The sequence below is a fragment of the Ovis aries genome, chromosome 26 (assembly GCF_016772045.2).
Source record: "Ovis aries strain OAR_USU_Benz2616 breed Rambouillet chromosome 26, ARS-UI_Ramb_v3.0, whole genome shotgun sequence".
Classification (NCBI taxonomy): Eukaryota; Metazoa; Chordata; class Mammalia; order Artiodactyla; family Bovidae; genus Ovis; species Ovis aries.
The window spans coordinates 29,355,952-29,362,590 of NC_056079.1; the positions used below are offsets into that span (position 1 = coordinate 29,355,952).

At 39.2% G+C, this 6,639-nt stretch overlaps 1 non-coding gene across 1 annotated transcript; it reads right to left on the reverse strand.

Moving 5' to 3' along the window:
* Window positions 1-5,751: 5,751 nt before the first annotated feature.
* Window positions 5,752-5,824, reverse strand: TRNAK-CUU (transfer RNA lysine (anticodon CUU)). The gene has a single exon. It is a non-coding gene; the product is annotated as a tRNA-Lys (tRNA).
* Between the last annotated feature and the right edge of the window lie 815 nt (window positions 5,825-6,639).

The following is a 6,639-nucleotide window of genomic DNA, read 5'->3' on the forward strand; positions in this document are numbered from 1 at the left end:
TGCTGACTAAGGTCCGTCTAGTCAAGGCTATGGTTTTTCCAGTGGTCATGTATGGATGTGAGAGTTGGACTATAAAGAAAGCTGAGCGCCAAAGAATTGATGATTTTGAACTGTGGTGTTAGAGAAGACTCTTGAGAGTCCCTTGGACAGTAAGGAGATCAAACCTGTTATGCTCCGAGCCCGTATCTCCAAACCGACAGAGAGAGCAAGTCCACCACAGTATTGCAAATGCAAGAAGGGAGTTTGTTTATTTCTAGCGCACTAGGGCCCAAGTCTCATCCCACACAAGGGAATCTGACAAGAGCCCCGAACAAAGGAGTATGGCAGCTTATATACAGGCAGTTCTTTGTCTCAGTTACAGGAGTAGCTGGCGTTACATGATTGGCCAGGCAGGATGAGCGCATATCCTGTCTCTTTCTGGTAAACATGACTCAGGTCCTAGAGACCGTCGTTTGGTCCCTGACAAAACCAGTCCATCCTAAAGGAAATCAGTTCTGAATATTCACTGGAAGGACTGATGCTGGAGCTGAAGCTCCAATACCTTGGGCACCTGATGCAAAGAACTGACTCATTTGAAAAGACCCTGATGCTGGGAAAGATTGAAGGCAGAGGAGAAGGGGATGACAGAGGATGAGATGGTTGGATGGCATCACTGACTCAGTAGACATGAATCTGAGCAAACTCAGGGAGCTGGTGATGGACAAGGAGTCCTGGTGTGCTGCAATCCATGGGGTTACAGAGAGTTGGACATGACTGAGCAACTGAACTGAACAGAACTAATCAGAATCAACTTCAAGTTTAAACTATTTTAACTCCCTGATAGTTCATTTGATAAAGAATCCACCTGAAATGCAGGAGACCCCAGTTCAATTCCTGGGTCTGGAAGATATCCTGGAGAAGGGAAAGCCTACCCACTCCTGTACTCTTGGGCTTCCCTTGTAGCTCAGCTAGTAAAGAATCTGCCTGCAATGCAGGAGACCTGGGTTTGATCCCTGGGTTGAGAAGATCCCCAGGACAAGGGAAATATTACCCACTCCAGTATTCTGGCCTGGAGATCCATGGACTGTATAGTCCATGCAGTCACAAAGAGTTGGACATGATTGAGCCACTTTCCCTTTCAAGATACATAAACACTATTCCTGTATAGCTCTATTAATTCTCCCTCTCTTCATGGTATGATTACACACACACACACGCACACACACACATATCCCATCTACTAATGTTACAAATCCAACAATTCACTTTTATAATTATTACATTATATAGTTTTCTTTTAAAGCAGCTGAGAGAAGAAAAGCAATCAAGTACATGTTTATAGGTTTTGACATATTAACCTTTTTTAAAAAACATTTCTGATGGCTTCAAGTCACTATTTGGAGTCACTTTCTTACCCCTACACAACTTTGTTCTTATCCACATCTTTCCTTCATTAACTGTAATTTTCTTTAGTTCTTTAAACTTATTTCTCTTTTTTTCCCATAACTTCCAGTTGCCATTCTGTCTCCTTCTATTTTTTAATGTATTTTTAATTGGAGGATACATTGCTTTGCAATGTGTTGGTTTCTGCTGTACAACATGAATCAGCCATAAGTATACATATGTTTTCTCCCTCTTGAACCTCCCTCACACTCCCTCCCTATCTCACTCCTTTAGGTCATTCCAGAGCACCTGAGCTGAACTCCCTGTGGTATACAGCCACTTCCCATTAGCGATCTATTTTACCTATGGTAATGTATATGTTTCCATGCTACTTTAAACATATTTATAACAGATTATTTTGAAGTCTTTTTCTCCTAAATCCAACATCTGGTCACTTTCACAGTCAGTTTCTGTTGCATACTTGTTTCTTTTATTCCTTGCAAATAGCTCATACTTTGTTTCTTGGTATGTTTCATAATTTTGTTGTTGGAAATTGGATTTTTAGATAAGAGACTGTAGCCATTTGGGGTACTGTTTCTTGTCCAGGGCTTGTTACTGTTACCAGCTTGTTTATTTCTTTAGTTACTAGTTATATTATTTTACTGACATGTATATCTCTTTTTCAATATTTAGCTTCTGATATGGTCCCCAGGGAGACTCAGCTTTGGATATGCACCAGAAGAGCCTCCAGAAGTGACCAACACCTGAAGAGCCAACACTTGCTTTTCAGACTGGTGAGACCCTAAGCTACAAATTCAGCCAAGTTCACTCAGATTTCTTTATCTACAGAACTGTGAGCCTGTAAATGAGTTTTGTTTAAGCCACTAGATCTGTGGTAATTTGTTCTGCATTAATAGAAAACTAATAGAATGGTTAACCAGTGTCCAATGTTATTCAACTCTAATCTATTCCCCAGAGAATCTTGCCTAAAAGGGAAATTAGATTGTCATTCATCTTTGCTTCCCAGTAACTTCAGAAGAAAATTTAAACTTAGCATTGTGTCCAAAGCTTTACCTAAATATATCACCTATGCTGATCAAAAGGTGGATTTGTACCCTTGTAATATGCTGGGTTTCTCATTCACCTCCAGGTGATTTCACAAAGCATCTTGGTAACTTCATGGGCCATTTAAAATGAAATCTGAACTCTTTACTCCTGTCATTTTTTACCTACACAATCTGTCCCTCCTTTCTTTAGGTCACTGGGTTTATCTAGTCTCACTGTCTTAATGCTCACTACACTCCAGTCACACGTGTTCTCATCATACAGCCTTTGAACTTCCTCTTCTCTCTGCCTTAAACGTTCTTTTCCAGATCACTGCTTGGCTGGAGAATTCTTACCATTCAGAGCTTAGCTTAAATGCTGTATCTTCAGAAATGCCTTCCTGACCACTTACACTAAAAGGGCCCACAAGTCACTTTCACAGTATCCCCATTTTATTTTAATCACACATACAACTATATCAATTCAGCAGAAAGATAAAACAATTATAAACATGTAGTCACCTAATATTTGTTATTGTGTGCATCAAAATAGATGATGTGAAAGTCTGAGAAAAACGAAGGGAAGAAATTGACCATTTACCATTCTAACAGGAGTAAGGTAGTATCTCATTGTGATATATTTTCTTGGTTATTTATTTTCACCCCTCCCCACATACACTAAAATACCAGTTCTATAAAACAGATAATTAGAGCTTGTTAAACTACATCTTCATTCTTTTAGGAAGAGACACACAATTAGCCCTCAATGTTTGAATGAAATAATAACTGTCATCTGTGTGGGTGCAAGGTCATTAAGTATGATTGCACAGTGCACAACCTGCCCAACCACCCATGGGAGGCAGCCACTGAAGGATAAAGCACAAAAAATCCATTATGCTATAATTCAATCTTCACAAAAGTTATAGAGTTATAAGGGGTAAGTGAGAAATTTTTATTTAAACCAGTTTCCCCCCAGTACTCAAGATAACATGATTTATTACCTTGACAAAAGTCTTGATCACTCTAATATCAGAACTGTGGCCAAGTATTACATCCACAGAAAGGCAGGTCAGGGGATAGTGGTTGATTTATTCAGCAGGAGAATATAATTACACTAATTACTATTTTATAATAAATTAGCAGTGATCAAATTCTATAATGGAGCTCTTCAGCACTTTTGGCCTGGAAACCAGCAGGCTTAAATTCATTGGGCAATTTATAAAATAGACCTATTAAGGAGTATACTTTTCTAAAAGCTCAGAGGCTAATATTGGCATAGTAGTCTTTATTAAAACCAGTATGGATCACTCAAATCATACAAAGTGAACTCTAAATCAAGTGAAATTCGATAGTCATAGGGTACCACTTGCCAAGAAAACCCTATTAAAAAGGAGAAGATATTTAGTGAATCAGAAGTTTGAGACTCATTGGCATAAGCATGTAAGAATTTTCTATGAGAAATATTTTGGAGATCTATGTCATCAAAAATGTAACTAACCATCATCATCATTGACTAATTAGCATTTTCTAGAGGAAGGCATCTCTGGATCTAGTATTCAACAACCATTGCTGTCTGCATAGTTTTGTATAAATTGATTAAGTTCCACAAGTCTTCCATTTTTTACTACAAGAGATAAAATACTCATAAATACTTTCCATCACATATGCCAGTTAGAGGCTCAAACACAAAAACTATACCATTTCATCAACTACAAGGCAATAATAAAAACAAGCTATGCATTTTAGTAATAATGATACTAGATTTGCTAGGCATTGAATACTCCAACACATAGCAACATGCCAACTCACTTATATTTTGTTTTCACAGCACCAATTTCTATCACCATTGAATGAAAATTAAATAGAGTAAGAGATACAGCAGCAATATACTGAACCCGCTGTCTCCTTTTACCCCCCAGGAATACTGAAGCCCTAGGATCAAAGGCCAGGGTGAATTTCTGTGGCTAGGTTAACACATCAGAGGTCAAAGTTGTAAACTTGTTGCCCCCGTGTTCAAATCTCAAGAGTCTGTGTGACTTTAAGAATGCCTCCCTGTCCCTGAAAGGGTCCCTGATCATAAGGCTATATGTGTCCTGTGGCCTCATGCTTTTTTTCCTCTCCATTCCCCCTTCACGTGGCATTTCTGTCACTGCATCTAAGTCCCTTGAGGCCTCAGCGTCAGCAGTCACAGCTGGCAGAGTGATGTCTGGAAAGCCTTTCGGGGTGAAAGGTGCTCTATCCCCCTACAATGCTATCATTATCAGTCATCTCAGTAAAATCAGAGCTGAGCCTCCTTCCAGTGTGACAGCAGCTGCAAGCTGCTGATATCCTCTTGATATGGATTCCTTGATTGTTAACCTAGAATAAAATGTATATTGCTTTGATAAAAAATGCATGCAGAAAAGCTTCTTATTTGAAGGATTAAAAGTAAAATCGGTTTTTGTTCTAATTTCCTTCTGTTCTCTTTGGACAGTGGGAGTATAGACTTTTTTTTTTTTTTTTTACTATCCTTCTGCTCAAGGCGATGGTATTTTTATATTAAACAAAGGAAGGGATTTACTGCAAATATCCAGGCCGAGGCTAAGGAATCAGGGTTACCAGTCAGTGACATGAAAACTGGACTTTGTTACATGAGATGCAATGCTAGATATTTTCTTCCTTAATTGACTCGGTGACTGCACAAAAGTTCATTTACTGCAATCAATATTACTTTACATTGTGCCTCAATCAAAAACTACTTTCTGTGGTCAATAGCAATTAGACAGATGTTAAGAAATGGCAATGTGAATGGTGATGAAACTCAAGATTTATACCTGCCATTCTTCTAAAAAAAAAAAAAAAAAAGCCAGGGAAACAGCTAATGGCATTATATTGAATTTGCCACCTTGCAGGGAAGACCTATAACGGGCTTTGGAAAAAAATGTCAGAAAGATCACAGGCCAGGAAAGTGAGATGAAAAATCTTGCTAAAGCTTTATTTCTGATGTCTAAGTTAACCAAGATCTAATAAACAACAGGAAAAATATCAAAGCAGAAAAAACACAAAGGACACAACAGGGATACAAAGTGTTATATTATAGGAATTTTCAAAAAGTAGAATAATTTCGCAGAAGAGCTTTACAGACAGTTGTCTCTGGTGTTAGTAGTAAAGAGTGATGGTTGGCAAACACTGGAAAGATAATAAAGATGAAGGGAAATCAGAGCAGGAGGCATATTAAACAGAAATGATGAGACATAAATGAGCCTTAACAGGGCTTTAAAAAAAAAAAAAAAAGATAGAAGTGCACAGCTGGGAACAGAAAGCAAACCCACATAGGACTAGAATCCACAATAAGCAGTGAAAACCCCACCTGACCTTGGACTCGAACCAAGGACCCTGAGATTAAGGGTCTCATGTTCTACCGACTGAGCTAGCCTGACAGCCACTACCTAAGAGAACACAGCAAGGTATTTACCTCCTGCCAGAGTGTGTGGGGCTTCCCTGGTGGATCAGCGGTGAAGAAACTGCCTGCATGCAGGAGACACAGGAGACGCATGTCCAGTCCTTGGGTTGGGTAGATCCCCTGGAAGAGGGTATGGCAACCTACTTCAGCATTCCTGCCTGTAGAATTCCATGTACAGAGAAGCTTGGTGGCTACAGTCCACGGAGCTGCAAAGAGTCGAACATGACTTTGCGACTAAACAGCGGCAACAGCGTGGTATATGTGAATGTTGTTAAAACAGTGGATGGGATCACCGACTCAATGGACATGAGTTTGAGTGAGCTCTGGGAGTTGGTGATGGACAGGGAAGCCTGGCGTGCTGCAGTCCCTGGGGTGGCAAAGAGTCGGACACAACTGAGCAACTGAACCAACAACAGTAAATCCTAACAGTTCTCATCACACTGTTTCTATAAGAGATGATGGATTGTTCACTAAACTTATTATGATAATCGTTTCATGATGTATATAAATTGTCATTATGCTGTACACCTTAAACTTACACAGTGCTGTATAGCAATAATATCTCAATAAAACTGAAAGAAAAAAAGAAGCTACATTTGATCAAAGCAAAGTTAAAAATGAAATGATGTGATCAACTCTAAGATACTGAAGGGGAGCAGAAAAGACCACCCCAAAATGTGCCACTTTGTCATATGAATTATTTTGAGCTGAAGGCAATCAAGACCCAGCAGATTCAGGGGGAACTTTTACCTTTTCCTAACTCCCTAAAATAATTTAGATAGGGGACCTGGC